Genomic DNA, 19,609 nt, shown 5'->3' with positions numbered 1-19,609 from the left:
TACGAAGACAACTATATAAGACTGATTATATTTATATGGGTTTGGTCATCGTCTTTTACCGCAAATATTTTGATCCATTTATGGGGTGATGGGAAGTAACTTCCCTGATGGGTGTGACTCCTATGTGGAGATATGATCCATCGTGGATGACTTCCACATCACCCTAACACATTAATAATCACCCTAACAATAGTAAATAATGGTCGACGGTAACAAAGACATTCGGGAGTTATTTTATTATTATGCAATCCATGTTATTTAAATGTGATTTGAACTTCATGTGTATATATATATATACATATTTAATTTGTATTACATAGTAATAACATTGTGCTCATCTGACATAAGAGCGCCCAAACCAAATACAACTAACATTTGCCAGATAACATCATAGTGCTCAAAATCTTAAAAAATACCACTATCACTCACCTTTAACTATCTGGTCACACAATGTCTCTGCATAACTTGGCTCCTATGAAAGCTCTCTGACTCACTAACTACACTGTGAGAGGTAATTGTATCCTCACTACTCACCTCATGATCACTCTCCTCATGTGCACTAACAACCTCATACATGTCCATCAACGAGGTAGTGCTACTGAGTACTTCAACCAATACCTCCTCTAATAGAAGTGAAGCCATTGTTGTATTAAACTCCTCGCATGTCTTTGCTTCTCCCTAATCTGTAAGTCCCTATAAATCACTATCTTGAGACCTATCATCATCCAATAACCACTCTAAGTCATCACCAGACATCTGATATGATATACCAAACTCACAGGGGTCCCCACATCACTAGTATCAACACCATTCAATTGAGACCCTTCTATTATTACCTATTGTTGCATACATGACTCACTGTCATCATGTGAATCAACAACACTAGGGCATAAATCTACATCCCCTGATTCCACCATAACACTCAATTCGTGAGTGTCATCACTAGGTAGTTGCATGCCCTCATTCTCCCCACCTCGGAAGACTACTGTCTCCTCCAAAACCTCAACTATGACAATGCTCAAATCCTCCTCGTAGTCTTAAAAAACAACACTCTTATCAAGAGTATAAACTAGTGGTGGTATCAATTGCCTCTTCCACACTCGACCTATCAGCAACTCCCTCAACATGATTGAATAAGAGTTTCTTGTCCTGAGAATTAGACCCTGTGTCACTGATATTTTCATAACTCCTAGCTAAAGTGAGGCTTCCATAAATGGTAGTGAACATGTCATTTTTATTTTCATGTTCACTAACGTCGGTCTCATCACGATGTTGAGACTCGATGTGGTTGTCCTGTAGCAAATCGGTCATAGCTATATGTCCCTACGAAGAGCCACGAACATCATGTATGCAAGATGGACTGGTGGCTGCCCCACTAAGCACAAATCTTCTTGACAATTATCACCAACTACTGAAAACTCATGGTGAAGACATCTGGATGTCTCACCTGTGAAAATCTCCAATTTCTCTTCCTACATTCTCAGTGAAGAAAACCTTTTAAAAATGGAAACCATATACCTTGCACAATCATCTAAAGTTGTCGAATACAAGAGTAGTGCAACCATCCTTTTCTGATTTTGTCTAAGATTTTTCATACTCCATCAAAGCATTTGTTTGTTTCCTAAATTACATCTATTATTCAACCGGTTTCCATATTTACTAGATTTCTTGTATTTGTGCATAACTGAAATAACGGCAAAAGTGTTAGTCACTCAAATAACAACAGCAGGACCATAATAATAATAATAATAATTCCCTACCCCACAGGATGGCAAGAAACCACTCTGATACCACTGTAATGAGCCCTATTGGCTCTCATCTCAAAAATCAAATTTGCTTGTTTGACATTTCATCAAACAATTGGCAAGCAAAGTCAAGTTCTGATTTTGTGTATGCAAGAGTTTGTTTTTTTTTTTTTTTCCAAATATAATAAATACATAAACTTGATTAAAGGAAATTGATAGCACTGCACACCAATTAATTTGCACTGGACAAGGACAAGAATTTATTATGCTATAACATGTATGCAATTAACTAATTTATTTGAGAACCTGATATCTGAAGATGGACATTGGAAATTGTGATAGTGTGTTGAAGAAACCCCATTCCCAACAGCTCTTAAATGCTAAAGCTAGAAACCTACTCGCAGACCCTAAAGGAGATGAAACACTACCATATTTTCCAATGCAGCCTAGCAGTAAATGCAAGTCCAATAATGTGAATTGCAGCCACAAAATATCAAACGCTGCCTTCAATCCTCACATCCCTCTTTGAATTCAAATCACACCAGCTTGTAATTTCTAACACTGCTTCTGCAGAATAGTTTGCAGCACATATGCACGCCAATCAGGAGCAGTAATTACAATGGAGTTGCAGGAATTATAGACACCCAACCCTGGTCTCTCGTTTCTCCAAGTCACAGCAATAAAATGTAGATCATTGCCACTGTCTAGCTCTTCAAAACAGCACCTAAACTTGTGGTATGTTTGCAGAGGATTTCCTACAGTAATAAAAAACCATTCTACCTCCAACGCAGCAATAGATATAATTGAATGATATACAACAGCACCATTCAATCCTTAGCAAGATCACATATCAAATGCTCAATAGATAAAACACAATTCACCTGGTGTTTTACAGATTCAAAGTGCTGAAACAGTGAAGAATTCACAATTCTCCAACTATGTTGAAACCCTTGTTTCAATCTCTTCTCCAAACACAAAGTTATCAAATAACATAAGCAATAGAATAATAAATTGCTTTCACACAAAGCATTGCTTTTATCACAGAAGATGTCTTCTTCAAGACACCAAAGCCACGTAGCTTCTCTCACACACTTTTCACTAAAGAGCCTTCATCAATACACTTTTCAATTAGAAGCTTTCATTTAATAACTTTGAATAATAACTCCCAAGCTAAAAGCTTCTGTAATGACCCCATTTTAGCAAGTCTCTACAGATGGCTTTGTGGGTTCATCATTGTGACCCTCATGAGCTGACAATGGGATTTGAGGCTCCCAATTATGGACTTGCTATTTTTAGTAAGTCTATTTTGTGCAGTTTCCACATTTGGCAGTGCAGTTGGTGGCGTTGGTAGTTGGTCGTCACCTACATTGGATGGAGTTATTTATTGATGGGTTCATATTTAATAATTAATTAATGATACATTATTATTATTAAGGCACTTTATATTATTTAATGTTATAAAATGGAATTGTAAAGATGAAGCTTCTTAAGTGAAAAGTGTGAAGAAGAAGCTAAGTGTCGAATTGTGTTATAAATATGAGCCCATTTGGAGAGAAAGGCATTCAATTGTCTATTAGTTTTTTATTGTATATTGTGAGGGTTTCTGAGTTTGTTGATTTTAATTCCCTTGCTGAGGTATAAGGGTTTTGATCTGAGGTTTATGAAGATTGAGTTGTGAATTCCAATTCACTGCTGAAGTAAAGAGGAATTAGAAATTGCATTACTGACAATTGTTGTCATCTTCAATTGGCTGTAATTACTGTGGTTGGAAGGCACTGATTGATTATTGGAGTTGAGGAAATTTGTGTCTGCAATTGAGGGATTTCATACTGGTTCAATTGTCATAACTAGCACCTGAATTACCAACTTTAGTGAGAGTTTCTTGGTCACAAGTCACCATTGTTCTCTACATTTTTCCTAGGCAGCTTTGACCCGTTTTTTCTAGTGTCATCATGGCTGATATTGGGCAACATTCTCATTGCAAGTGACGGGTGGATTTCTGCTTAAACTAAACACCATCATTCTTGATTTGGGAGTAATTTTACCAAGGTTTGAAGTGCTTGGAAATTTTGATCGCCCTGCTTGTGCATGCCTAGACTGGGCGATTCTATCTTGTACATCAGAATGCCATTATTGGCTTGACTTTTTAGAGTTTTGGGTATTACCTTCTCAAGTCGAGCTTTGGAAAATAATGTTGCTCTTGGTGCTTTAAGGGTCTGTTGTAAATGACGTCGGATTGGCATCCTGGGTTGAAGGAAATTGATGTGAGCCTTGTCTTCTATTTGTTGTTCAGGAAATGCTCCTTGGAAATTAGGTTCTTTTTAAAATATTGTAGTCTTCTCTTTATTAATGTAGCAATAGTTCTAAACAATAAACTACAAGCAAGAGTACTGGATTGATCTATATATTGCATCTTTGAATCAAATATTTTAGAGTCATGGTATTTCCAATTGTGAATTTACAAATCTTTATTTGCATGTTCAGACATATTGCATAGTTTATTTGTTTTTTATTGGTAATGGGCCGAACTGTAGATTAGTTATTATTATTTCGGGGGCAAAAGTGGACATAGCCATTACAATATTTTTATTAAAATATATATACTTTTTACACAAGTTCAACAAGGACTCATGGAGGAAAGAACTTGGAAAGAAAACCTCCACTTCGTTGCCCAAAATGGAACATAAAACAGCCAATCAGACCTTATAGAGATTTGGCTGAACCTAGAAATCCTAAACACCTACTAGACACAAAAATGACCATGATACATTCAGCCAATTACATTAAAGGTAGCATATGTCACCCATCCATTAGAAAAAGAGAATGGCATTAAGCAAAATACCTTGGTGAAAACATGACGCAGATGTATACCCCGCCCGGCCCCAATTAAAAAAACAGAAGCATGGGACAACATGCCATTTACAAGATTCAACATAATTGCAACCATATACCCACCCCCCCACTAAATTACAAATAGAGTGGCATAAGACAAAATGCCAATTGCAACATACACATATCAAATCCCCATTACAATAAAATTCATTATAAATTATCAATAAAACCCCCATCCAAAGTTGTCCACAATATGAGAGAGACAAGAGAAGAGCCCTTTGATACCAAGAATGTTTATGAAGAGTCTGCCAAAACAAAACCAAAGGCGTCGTCCACAAAGGGAAGTAGATAAGTGTTGTCCTGCATTTTATCATCACAAAATGTTGGTAACAGCACAGAACTTTTCCAAGTTAGTTTCGTGTTTCTCTAAGCTTGAATTTGATATTTAATACTTTTAATGTTGATCGATTGATCCATTTCAATTCAAATATCAAATTGTTTTACTGAAGGCCTTCATCAAGTCTTTTTCATTTTGCTTTTTGTTGAGTGTTTGCTTAATTTTTTAAGCCTTCATTGTCCATTCTTCGCTTTTGAGTTTGTGTTTGCTTGTTTTTAGTCCTTTTATTTTGCTCATGTCATCACTTCCGTTTTTTCCCTTCGATTCGATCTAACCTAGAGGTCAATCGGAGTTGTCAATCAAGAGTTATGTCCATTTTGGTGCCTCAAAAGTGGACATTTTAGGTGCAATAGCACGAATTAAAAATATGATGTTATATTTTCAAATTGATATTCACTCTTTGAAAAATATAACATTATATTCACTTTTTGTTATGTTTTTAAGTTACTTTTACTTTAAATTTATAACTTAAAGTGACTATAGTGAACTTTATGTTCTAATTTTAAGTTGAATTACTTTTTAATTTTTCACTTAAAGAAACTATATAACTATATAGTTTCATTTTAATTTTTTGTTTTAAAAATCAAAAGCTTATTTAAATGTTACTTTAAAATGATGTTTATGTATTATATTTCATAATATGATTAATAAATATTGTTTTTGACCCATTTTGTAACATTTTTATAATTTTAAGTGAATTAAATGACTTAAAGACTTCATAAGTGGACATTTTATATGCAATAACATGTAAAATCCATCAAAAGTGGACTTTTTTCATGCCATTGCATATAAAGTTTACTTTGGTGGACCTTTTTTATGTCACTACATCAAACGTTCACCATAAGTGGACCTTTTTGATGCCATGACATGAGAAGTGGAGCTTTCATGCTTATGCATCTAAAGGGTGAGTTGCATTTTAAAATATGCAATTCCCTCAAAAAGTTTTGATTTTCACTTGGAAGCATATTTTAAAATATGCATTGCACCTAAAAGGTCCTATTTTCACTTGATGCATATTTAAAACATGCCATGCACCTAAAAAGCTCCGATTTTGAAGGAAAGCATGTTTTAAAATATGCTATGCATCCCAAAAAGTCCGATTTTGAAAGGAAAGCATGTATTTGGCCTCCAAGAACCCGATTTTGCTCATAACTTGAGATTTTCTTGGTGGAATTACATGAAATCTTCTCCATTGAAGACAGTTTTCCCTAGCAATGATTTTCGTTGCATCAAGAATGGATTTAACATGCTGAAAATTGGATTCGGAGCTCAATCCTAGGGCACGTTTTCTAAGAAAACTCCAAATACCTTCATTTTTGCTCATAACTTGAGTTTTTCTCATTGGATTTGTATGGGATTTGTTCCATTTGAAACGTTTTTGGATGGCAATGAGTTTCCTTGCTTCTAAAATGGATTCATTTACCTCAAAAACGTTTTTGAAAGTTTCATAATGGATCACGTTTTTGAAGAAATTTGCAAAAAAATCCATTTTTAGTGCATGTTTCTCGTCCCAACCAAATCGTTTTGGCATTTTTTGGGGATTACATGGCAATGAAGTTCACATTTTGAGGTTTAATGATTAAAACGTTTTGATCAACATGAAGAAAAAGGTTTTTACCAAAAATGTGTTGCAAGTAAAAATCTTCAAAAACATTGGAATATGGAGTGTTTTTAGGGCACGTTTTGGCATCTTCCAACAACTTCTCCTTATTTGCTGCCCTCTCCCATTCAAATTTGCAAGGTTGAAAAAGGTCTTACCATTTTTGGAGAAATTTTCGAACATTAGAGCCTCTTTTTCCTTCATTTTTGGCACTTAATCTTCATGTAAGTGAACTTCTTCCTCCTTGCTATCTAATTCATGCTTATCTTGCTGATTTTATGCATGAAATCACTTGATGGTTGCCATTTGTGAAAATCTTTGCCATGACAAGTGCATTTTTCCTTTAAATATGAAGTTTTTATTCATTTTCATGTTTATGGTTCTTTCCCAAGTCCCAATTTCAAATTTGTGTTTTGAAGTGCATTGTATCTTGGCATGTTTGAGTTATTTTCCGAAGGTACATTGTTTCTTTTGTGTTTTGTGTTTTGTGCTTGCTTGCTGGTTTTTCTCCACTTGGAGAAATTACAAGTTTTTTCCCAAAAACTTGTTTTTGCTTCATTACATGCGAAATCATCATCATATTTCATATTTTGTTTCCATGTCACAACATTTCATCTTTCACTCAACAAAATGTGATTACATGTTTTTCATCTCATTGGCCATCAAACATGAATGTAATCTCATTTTCCACTCACATTTTCACTCATCTCACCTTTCATCTCTCGTTACATGTTGCACTTACATGTAATCCATTTTTCGTGCAATGACATCTTGAAAGCCCAAGTCACATTGTGGAAATCAGTAATCTCCATTTGCACGCATTCCCATGCATCATGCATTTTACTTCAAAAAGAAAAAAAAGAAAAAAGAGTTAAAGGTGCTAATCGAAAGTTGTTCCAAGTTTACATCTGGACATCGCCAAAAATGTTTTCAAAGTGTCAGAGAATCCAAAATGTGCCAATCTACAAAGGAGAATTCACGACAAGTTGAGCAAGAAAAGCGAGATCACATCAAGTTTTCAAATGACAACAGACAATTCATCAAAGAGAGTTAGAGGTTTTCAAAAGACGTAACACCATGGTTATCAAAGTGAATGTAGCGGTACAAAGTACAAGAACTTCCAATCCTGTGATCATTCGGGATTGCATCATCAAGTACAAGGCCCTTTAGGATTATTTCCTTCTCTTCGCTCTTCTTCTTCTTCTTTCATGTTTGTAGTTGGAGAGGATGCATTGCATGAGGATGTGTAATTACATGTAATGCGAGTTACATGTGTATGTAAAATATGTAATGCAAGTTATATGTGTATGTAAAGATGTAATGCTACTACTTACACATGCAGTTGCATGTAACCCTATATTTTCTCTTTTAGTTAGACTAGGTCAAAGTTGGTTGAGTTGCTCCCACTTTTTCCTCCACCTTTTTCTCGACTCCCATGCCTATATAAAGGAGTGCCCCCTCATTGTAAAAATCATCTTTTGTTGTATGCAAGAAAGCTCTGCCACATTTGTGCAAGCATAACTTTGATTGTGTAGTACGAATTTGGGAGAAAAGTGAATAAAAGAAGCAATTGGATTCAAAGCTTTGATTAGAAGCAATTGTGATGGAGCAAATTAGAGGCTTTGACTGTCATTTGTGCCTATTGTCTTGATTTATGTTATTATTGTGTGTTGAATAAAAGAGCATAGTGATTTAAGAAGCAATTGGAGCCGAAACTTTGACTAGGAGCGGTTGTTGAAATATATAGCTAGAAGCTTTTCTGTAGCTTATACTTCTTCCTTAATTCGCAAAATAGTTAAGTTATTCTTACTTTTAGGAGTCTTTGTGCCCTAATTGTAAAGTTTTTCCATATAGAAGTACGATCGGACTTAAAGCCAAACCAGTACACTTTCAACTAGCCTTTGAGTTAGTGAAGGTTTATCGGTATCAATGTTTCCAACTCTTGATAGAAGTGTAGTTAGAGATTCACCCTGCCCATTACTCGCTCCACGAGTAAGTGGATTCTTTCTTGAAAGATAAGAAGAAAGGATATTGGTAACACCCATTTTATAAAATCTCTCGACTTCTTGCTTACCTTGAGTTGACCCAAGGAATGGTAAGGAGGAGTTTTCCCTTTAAGGTAGGAGAGACTATGTCTCACACATTGTGGTTGGTCATCCTATTTTGCGACTTGATGTTTACCCAAAACTGTCAGTTGCAAAATGTCCACCCAATAATAAGAAAAGAGAAACTATTAATGTCTAACAAGAGACCACAAATGGGCCTAAGCGACTGAAGATACAAACAGAGGCCGAAAGGCAGCAGGACCACCAAACAGAGTCCAAGAAAAATGAAACAAACACAACAAGAAGAAAGCAAAGAGAAACGATAGTAAAAAAGAGACTAGAGTGAAGCCTTGCACATCAAAAACATCTTGACAACGAATAAAAAGTTCAAAGAACTTTAAACTGCATTGACCAAATTCAAACATTTCTAGACACACAAGGTCATTGTAAGTGCATTGACTAGATTAGTTATTGTTATTTCTTGTAATTAATTATTTTTATGTGTTAAGCTCAAGTAGAAACGAACCCAAGACCTCTCACATGAGAGACTCACAGGTTATCGTTGTGTTGTAGGTTCTTGCCAAAACATATTGCATAGTTGCTGCGAGTTATATTCTACATTTATAAATTCCATGGTAGCATTTACAATTCATGCTTTGTTGGACAAAACAAAGAAACATTATCACATTCATAAACATAACTAGAAGAGCCAGAGTTTATTTGTCAAGTGTTTGAAGAAATGTCAGACAACTGCATTGTGAAGCAATTTGATGTTTTAATCTGCTAGGGGTTATTACATCTTCATGAAGTCCCTTTTCACTTAATAGGCTTCTTCAACACACCTTTCACTTGAAGGTATTGTTTTAAAGACTTAGAATTATATTCCATGTTAGTTAAAGATTAATGCCCCCACTAGGTGCCCAAAATCAATTTATTATAACTTAACTCAATATTTGCCACTAAAAGTACCAATATCATTGCCAACTAAGTATACAACTAGGTGTCTGCCAAAAATGGAAACTGTCACTACTGACTTACTAAAATAAGTAAGTCAATCACCATGGACCCTCTAAACATCCAGCCAAACCACAAGGATCACAATGATGGACTGGCCTCACTAACTACATGCCAACTGCCTAAAATTGGGAACATTATAGATTTCTCCTGAAGTAACTATTAAAAACCAACCTAAACACAACAATAAACTAAAATTGAAAAGAAAACCTGAAATATTTCATATTGATACAAAGTTGTTTGCGATTCAAGATGCTCTTACATCACTCTTAAAGACAACTCCCTGGCTTTGAGGAAAGGTTAATACTCAAAGATTGTGGAGCTACGATATTATGACCTTGTTGGGTAGATATTTTGCAACCGACAATTTTGAGTAAAATTCAACCACAGAATAGGTAGCCCAGCTACAATGTGTGAGAGAAAGTCCCTACTACATTAAAGGGAAGACTCCCACTTCTCACTGTTCTTTGGATCAACTCAAGGTAAGCAAGAAGTTGAGAGATTTGTGAAGAGTGTTACCGATATTCTTTCTTCTTAACTTTCAGGAAAGCAATGGGCAAGATGAAATCTCTAACTACACTTCTATCTAGTAGCAGGAAACGGTGATACCGATAAACCAACGCCACCTCAAAGGCTGATTGAAAGCGTACTAATTTGGCTCTAAGTCATGTTTTAATATATTCTATAAGACAAGTCTCTATTGGGGCGCAAAGACTTCTAGAAGTAGGGGAATTCTAAATATTTTTCATGAATTTGAGATGGTAATACAAGCTACAGTCAAAGCTTCTAGTATATGTATCACCACAATTGCTCCCAGTCAAAGCTTCGGCTCTGATTACTTCTTAATTCACTATGCTCTATTATTAAACACACAATAAGAACGTGAATTAAAGACAATAGGCACAAATTACAGTCAAAGCTTCTAATTTGCACTATCATAATTTCTTTCAGTCAAAGCTTCGAATCCAATTGCTTCTTTTATTCAATTTTCTCCCAAATTCGTACAACACAATCAAAGTTATGCTTGCACAAGTTCTGCAGAGCTTTCTTGTATACAACAAAAGACGATTTTTACAATAAGGGGGTACTCCTTGCTATAGGCAAAGAAGTTGATAAAAAGGAAGAAAAAGTGGGAGCAACTCAACCGACTTTGACCCAGTCTAATTAACAAGAGAAATTATTGGAGTACATGTCATTGCACATGTAAATTGTATTACATGTAATTACACATATTCATGTAATACATCCTTTTCAATTACAAACATGAAAGAAGAAGAAGAAAGACAGAAGAACGTGAATTAAACACAATAGGCACAAATTACAAACAAAGCTTCTAATTTGCACTATCATAATTTCTTTCAGTCAAAGCTTCGAATCCAATTGCTTCTTTTATTCAATTTTCTCCCAAATTCGTACAACACAATCAAAGTTATGCTTGCACAAGTTCTGCAGAGCTTTCTTGTATACAACAAAAGACGATTTTTACAATAAGGGGGTACTCCTTGCTATAGGCAAAGAAGTTGATAAAAAGGAAGAAAAAGTGGGAGCAACTCAACCGACTTCGACCCAGTCTAATTAACAAGAGAAATTATTGGAGTACATGTCATTGCACATGTAAATTGTATTACATGTAATTACACATATTCATGTAATACATCCTTTTCAATTACAAACATGAAAGAAGAAGAAGAAAGACAGAAGAGAAATGAAACAATCCTAGGGATTGTTCTAAAGGGCCTTGTACTTGGCGATGCTATCCCAAATGATCACAGGACCAGAAGTTCCTATATTTTGTGCCACTGCATTCCATAAAAACCCCTAACTGGTTATAGTTCAACAATTAAAGCTTGACACATCAATTGCCTTAATGAATCAGAAGTTTGACATTTGGTCAAACAATTGGGAGACAAGTTGTTAACATTCTATAGATAATGTTATAAATCTTAGTCACCATATCAAAAGTTGCACAACCATTCAGGTCTTTTAGATGATTTTGACATTTAGCAACTTCAAGAAATTTAAAATGTCAATATAAGGAAATCAGATTGTAACCACATTGCACTTTATTTGTTTTAACATTAATCATGTTTACATATTATTACTTAGCACTTGATTGCAATTGGAAAGTCGTTCCACTGAATTTGCCTTCTTATTATCAACGTTGGCCCTTCACTAACCAATGGCAGTCACAAATAACAGTTCTTCTTCCAACCGTTGAATGTTGTAGCATAACTGCAGGTGCTGCCAGACATCCAGTATATAGTTGATGCAACTCTTATATATAGTGATGGCTATTACTCAACTTTAACGCAACCGCTAGACTCAACGTCCAATGCAGAAGACACTAAATTCAGCTCCAATTCTTAACGACAAGCAGAAAGGATGACGTCTGAAGTGAAGTCCAAGGCTGTAGATTGCACACATTGATCACAAGATGGAATATGTGACACCTTGCTAGCCGCTGCCAATGCCTAGTCCAATTTGCAATTGTAATTCGGTGTCCAGCTAAACCCAATGCCACACGTTGCATCCAAAGTCTCAAAACGTAGCCCGCAGTATTCTCAAACTGACACACCTTAATTGCTAAGTGTTGTGATTCTCTTTCAGCCAATTCCCTTCAAACAATTGTCTCCTTAACCATAGTAATTACAGCAAGCAACCCAGCGAATTGCTATACAGCAGCAATAATTTGCCACAATACTCAAAGACGAATCCCAAAATTATAATGCCAATCTCCCAAACACAGATAATGACAGATAGGAGATTTGACCAGTGAAACCACTATTATCAGCAGTGACTTTAAACATCAAAAACTCAAATAACCTTATACTTCAGCAAGGGCTCACAATTCAGTAGGAAAAAGCCACAAAGGCACAAAAAGAAAATATATATTCAAGCGTGCTTTTCCCAATGAAATGAGTTTTCATTTATAACCTTTCATTAGCCAAAGTTTCCTAAACAAATTAACTTCAAAAATTGTGGAAGTTTCCCAAAAGAACTCAATACTTGAAACTTTCCAACATACTTCTTAGAAATATCACTTAATGTCATTATTATAATAATATAAATATCATTATAATAATGCACCTTAATAATTATCAAATAAATAAGAGCTCATGCAATTATTAACCAGATTTACTACAAGTGACGACCAACTGCCAAACCACCCACTAGACTGCCAAAAATAGCAACTACCAATAATATACTTACTAAAAATAGTAAGTCCACAACTGAGACCCACTAAACACCCTGTCAACTCACGAGGGTCGCTATGATGAGCTAACTCCATCAATTGCACAGACTGGCCAAAAACAGGGACATTACAGTCCTCCCTCCCCGAAATTGCTTGTCCTCAAGCAATTCGTCATGAAACAAAAACCTCCATCGGGATCCCACAAGAAGCAAGTGATGTCCCCGTCCTCACTAAACCAACTGAATGCCAATGCCATAATTAGGACCAATAACATAACCTGCAATATGGCACCGAATATCTGTGCTGACAATGTAAAAGTTAGAACATCACTAACTGACAAATTATAGGAGATCCCAACACACACTCCTTCATTATGCCTACCCAATCATCCTGCAGACAATCCAATTTAGGCTCAAACCAACTCTGTACCCCGTGCAAATCTTGATCATGTGAATCGAATACCAAACTATAAATATCATCACAGTATAAACTTAATCATCAGTATGATCATTTCCATCGGCATCCCCATGCTGCTATGATGACTCATCCTCAATCACATCAGTGTAAACCCACATACCATGATTCACTGCTCCCTTCGGCCTCAATGCACAAGTATGACCCTTAGAAAAAGGTCCCTTGCACCAAAAGCAAAGTTGACACCTCCTCAAATCCTCTCTAAAAATATCATCAAACCTCCCCACTGACTTACTCTTATCCTCAACAACTAGTTGGGGCTCATCATCGACCAGAAAAGTAGAATATTTCGAAGCAACATTGCCTTGAGAAGAGGACTCCAAATCTCGTGCCTTCTGCATCGCTACCTGTAGAGAAGATAGGTCCAGTGACTTCACCCATCCACGGAGTGGCTCAGTCAATCCCTCCATAAATAACATCACTCATCTGCGCTCCAAAATATCTCCAATCCAGCAGACTGCTTCAACTGAGCCAACTAACGAAAGTACACCTCTAGATCCTTCCTATCAAATCTCTCGATCAAGCAATCCACGAACTCCTAATAGGAAGTGATCTGATCATGTCACAAAGAAACTAACCCATGGTACCACCAGTCATGGGCAGCTCCATCCAAATGCAACACTCCAAATCTAATTGCGTCCACCTCCGACATAGGACCCAAAGCCAAATATGTGTCAAGCTTATGAATCCAAGCTCGAGTTGTAACTCTCCCAGTACCATAAAAGTGCTCCAAAGTCATCTTACTGGTAACTTGTTGTAACTCAGTTTGTTGAGGTAGTTGTTTCTCAAGTGCTGACCTCGCTTTGATATGCTCCCGTTTTTGAGTCAGGAACCTATCAAAATTCAAATGATCTTTAACAGCTTTTGGTAAAGCATCCCACTCCGTAAAGTGTCCCAGCACATCATCAGCAAATGGAGCGGCCTCAAACTCAATACTGACCTCATCCACCTCAGGTCTCAGAAACGCGAGCATCGACAAACTATCATGAGTGCCAATATGTATGTCAGCTTTGTCAACTAATCCACCACGATCCTCAACTCGAAACCGATCTACATCTCTGTACCTAACACCATCTCGGGTTCTATCCTCGACTCGAGATCTATGAGAACCAACAGAAACATCTCGAGCTCTCTCCCTACTCCGTCCTCAAGGAAGTACTATCTGCTATAGAGTATTAAACAATTGCTACAGTACACCTATCATCTGTTGTTATCCGGCTGCCAGGTTCCTAAATGTTTGCATAGCCTCTCTGTCAACATCAACATCTCTAACTCTGAACCCACTTGAACTACCTAGACTACCAACAGAACCAAACTGTGGCTCAAGTTCACCTTCCCTAGGTGAAGTACATTCTCTTCCGATGTAGTGCATACCCAGCACAAACCTCTTATCATCAGCCATGACACTGAATAGACAAAATTGGATCAAATGCTAACAACAATTCTAACCAAGCACTGACCACTATCATTTGATTTGGAACCCAATTCTTGCAAGCTAGCAGGAAACCGCTTTGATACCACTGTAAAAACCCCTAACCAGTTATAGTTCAACAATTAAACCTTGACACATCAATTGCCTTAACGAATCAGAAGTTGGACATTTTGTCAAAGAGTTGGCAGAAAAACTATTAACATTGTATAGATAATGTTATAAATCTTAGTCACCATATCAAAAGTTGCACAACCACTCAAGAATGTTAATTGATTTTAACCTTCAGCAACTTCAAGAAATTTTAAATGCCAATATAAGGAAATCAGACTGTAACCACATTGCACTTTATTTGTTTAAACATTAATCATGTCTACATATTATTATTTAGCACCTAGATTACAATTGGCAAGCCATCCCACTGAATTTGCCTTCTTATTATCAACGTTGGCCCTACACTATCCAATGGCAATCACAAATATAAGTTCCTCTTCCAACCGATAGCATAACTGCAAGTGTTGCCAGACGTCCAGTATATAGTTGATGCAGCTCTTACATACAACGATGGCTATTACTTAGCTTCAACGCAACCCCTAGACTCAACGTCCAATGTTGAAGACACTATATTCAGCTCCAACTGTTAATAGTGGGCAGAAAGAATGACGTCTAAAGTAAAGTCTAATACCGTAGATTGCACACGTTGATCACAAGATGGAATATGTGACACCTTGCTAGCTGTCGCCAATGCCCAGTCCAATTTGCAATTGTGATTTGGTGTCCAACTAAACCCAATGCTACATGTTACATCCAAAGCCTCAAAACATAGCCCACAGTATTCTCAAACGGACACACCTTAATTGCTAAGTGTCATGATTCTCTTTCAGCCAATTCCCTTCAAACAACTGTCTCCTTAACCACAGTAATTACAGCAGGCGACCAAGCAACTTGCTATACAGCAACAACAATTTGCCACAATACTCAGAGATGAATCCCAGAATTATAATGCCAATCTCCCAAACACAGATAATGACAGATAGGAGATTTGACCAATGAAACCACTATACATCAGCAGTGACTTCAAACATCAAAAACTCAAAGACCCTTATACTTCAGCAAGCGCTCATAGTTCAACAGGAAAAAGCCACAAAGGCACCAAAAAAAAATATATATTCAAGAGTGTTTTTCCCATTGAAATGAGCTTTCATTTATAATCTTTCATTGGCCAAAGCTTCCTAAACGACTCCACTTCAAAAATTGTGGAAGTTTCCCAAAAGAACTCAACACTTAAAACTTTCCAACATACTTTTTAGAAATATCATTTAATGTCATTATTATAATAATATAAATATCATTATAATAATGCAACTTAATAATTATTGAATAAATAAGAGCTCATGCAATTATTAACCTGATTTACTGCAGGCAACGACCAACTACCAAACCACCCACTACACTACCAAAAAATAGCAACTGCCAATAATAGACTTACCCCCCCAAAACACCCTATCAGCTCACGAGGGTCGAGGGTCGCTATAATGAGCTAACTCCATCAACTGCATAGACTGGCCAAAAATAGGGCCATTACACATTCACTTTGATAATCATGGTGTTACGTCCTTTGATAGCCTCTGACTCTCTTAAATTAATTGTCCGCTATCATTTGAAAACTTAAGTGATCACCTTTTTCTCGTTCTTGTCGTGAATTCTCCATTGTAAATTGGTACATTCTAGAAGCTCTGACACTTCGAAAAGCTTCTTGAAGGTGTCCGGATGTAAACTTAGAATAACTTTCCATCAGCAACTTTAACTTCTTTCTTTGAAACGAAGTGCTTGACGCATTCCCACACAAACTCAAGTTCTCGAACAACCATTGGGAAAATGAAGATCAAATGAATTATTGCTTTTTGAGAATCAAAGCATGTCTTTTTAACAGGATTTCTCTATTTTTTTGAAGAAGTTTTGACATATCTTGAAGAGTGTGCCGCAACATGAAGATGATAACATCTTCCAATAAGATTGAATCCTTGAGAACTTTGGAATTTGAGTTACAATGACAAATCCATGAGGGGAGTGTATTCAAAGTATGGATTAGACACTTATGGAATACATATGATGGTTGAAAATGAACCAAAAAGTATATGTATTTGGATGGAAAGGGCCAAAGTCGGACTTGGAAAGATGGACTGCATGTAGACAATGATGGGCTTTTGTGGGTATGACCAAGAATGCAAGTTGGGATGCATATGGATGTGTGCAAATGGCAACTTTGGTGTTTAAAAGAGTGACCTTTACCAAAGTTGGGTTCTCAAGATGCAATCGCATGTAAAGTGATTTACTTGTAATCATGACTTGATACAAACATGTAATTAGGTTCAAAGGATGAGATTACATGTAAGCGGGTTTGGTAAATAGGTTTATATGTAAATGCATATGAAGGTTGGAATTACATTTATATGCGGATGGAGAATGAGATTACATGTAAATGTGGATGGAGGGTGAGATTACATGTAATCGCATGTGGATAATAAGATGCAGTGTGTCTTGACATGGAAAGTGGAATTACATGTAATTGCTCTTGAAGTGTAATTGCATATGAAAGTAATGGATGAAATGTGCCTTGGCATGTAACCACGACTATGGAATGAAATGATGCACTTGCACGAAGAGGTGGAAGGTGGAGTGAAGTGAAACGTGCTCAAGTTCTTGGGAAAGAACTTACAACTTCTTCCAAAAGAAAAAAAAATAAAAAAGCAATCAAGCAAACAATGAAAACAAGCACAAAAGAAACACGTACTTTTGGTCTTAGACTCAAGCATGCCAAGATGCAAGTTTCTTCAAAATGCAAATTCAAATTTGGAATTTGGAAAGAAAACGAAAAGTATGAAAATGAGAATTTTCATCATATTCAAAGACAAAATGCACTTTTCATTGCATATACATGGACAAGTGTGCAACTTTAAGCTAAAATATACATGGAAATAGCAATATAAGAATGAATTGATGAGAAAGTTTGAAAATGTCCACTTACTTGGAGGTTGATGAGTCAAAATAGCAAGAATCATAAACTTTGAAGACCAATTCCCCTCCAAATCCGAATTCTCAAATAATAATTTGACTTCTTCCATACTTGCATAGAACAAATATTAAAGAGCAATGAAGGGTCGAATTCGACATAAGGAAGCCAAAAACATGGTCTCCAAAGGTAATAGCATGCATTAAAACTCAAAAGCAACCCCCATTGATTCAAATGTATGGGTTGGAAATGCCATTTTTTGAGTGTTTTTAACAAAAACATGGTTTTTTCATGCAAAAATCTGGGTCGTTTTTGCAAAAACGTGGCCCAAAAATGCATTTAAATTGATCATTTTTGACTTAGGAATGCAAAAATGTCTTGCCCAATTGCATATACATGAACCCAAATGCAAACATGTGGCTATGAAATGCAAAAAAGTGAATGAAAAACCCAATTTTCTGGGCGTTTTTAGCAAAAACGTGATTCATAAAGGGCATGAGATGAAGTGTTTTAGTTCTCTAAAGGCAAAAACATGTTCTTCAATAGCATATATATGGATTGAAACCTCAAAACGACTTTTATTTGAGCCAAAAAGTGATCAAAAGTGCCCCGAATCTGGGCTTTTTTCACAAAAACGTGGCTCAAAAATTTAAAAAATTGCGTCATTTTTGTTTTGGATATGAAAAATCATGACCCCATTATGCATGTATATGCATTAAAACTCAGAAATGCACCTCTTGTGATGGATTTCAAGCCATTCTATGGGCAGATCTAAGCATTTTTTATGAAAAACATGTTCTTGGAGGAAGAAAACATCAAGTTTTTTGCCCTCAAATCTTCAATTTCGGGTTTCTGGAAGACAAATACATGCTCTTGGGAACAAATCGCACCTTTTGGATACCATTACATGTTTTAAAATTATCAAAAATGACTCCCTATAAAAACAAACCTTTTTGGTGCAACTACATGTTTTAAAAAACACATGGAAAAGAGTCTATAAGAAAAATCACACCTTTTGGGTGCAATTACATGTATGCAATGGAAGCCACAAGCAAAATCACACCTTTTGAGTGCATATGCATGGTTTAAATTTTCCTCAAAAATGACCTTTAGTGCAAAATCGCACCTTTTGGAAGTCAATGGATGTTTTGAAAACACATAAAATCTGCATATCTCACCTTTTGGGGGTCACCGCATATTTTAAAACACATGTAATGACATGTTTTTTGTGTTTTCAAATGGCATTTTCATTCAAAATCACACCTTTTGGGTGCAAGTGCATGTTTTGATGAAAATATGCTTGTAGACATGTTATGCACAACTTAAGTGATGAATTAAGCACATGTCAATTTAATTTTTGAAGAAATATTACTCAAATGGGTTATAAATAATATTTACACTATATAGTTAATATAGTATGTGCAAATATCATCTTAAAAGTAATATTTATTAAGATGTTTTGATTCAAAACTAAAAAATTTAATTAAATGATATAGTTAATATAGTGACTTAAGTGAAAAATAAAACAACTCAACTTAAAAATATAACATAAAGTGCACTATAATTACTTTAAGTGATAAAATGAAATGATAAAGTAACTTAAAAAATATAACATAAAATGAGTTTATGTTATATTTTTCAAAAAGTGAATGTCAACTTAAAAATATAACACGATATTTTTAATTCGTGCAGTTGCACCTAAAAGTTTCACTTTTTGGGCACTAAAATGATCATATTTTTTGATTGCCAACTCCGATTAAACCCTAAGATGGATCGAATCAAAGGGAAAACCAAAAGCAATAACTTGAGCAAAACCAAAAGACCAAAAGCGAACAAACACACTCAAAAAGAGAAAAGGGACGTTGAA

General features: G+C 35.8%; 1 protein-coding gene across 5 annotated transcripts in view; it reads right to left on the bottom strand.

Annotated features, from left to right (window-relative positions):
• The window catches only part of RECQSIM (RECQ helicase SIM), a 380,547-nt gene that overhangs the window by 230,092 nt on the left and 130,846 nt on the right, over positions 1-19,609 (bottom strand). The gene's annotated exons all lie outside the window — the stretch shown is intronic.

The sequence above is a fragment of the Cupressus sempervirens genome, chromosome 9 (assembly GCF_028749045.1).
Source record: "Cupressus sempervirens isolate cs-2001-9-10 chromosome 9, ASM2874904v1, whole genome shotgun sequence".
Classification (NCBI taxonomy): domain Eukaryota; kingdom Viridiplantae; phylum Streptophyta; class Pinopsida; order Cupressales; family Cupressaceae; genus Cupressus; species Cupressus sempervirens.
The sequence above is the reverse complement of the archived record's forward strand: the minus strand, read 5'-3'. Positions and strand labels throughout refer to the sequence as shown.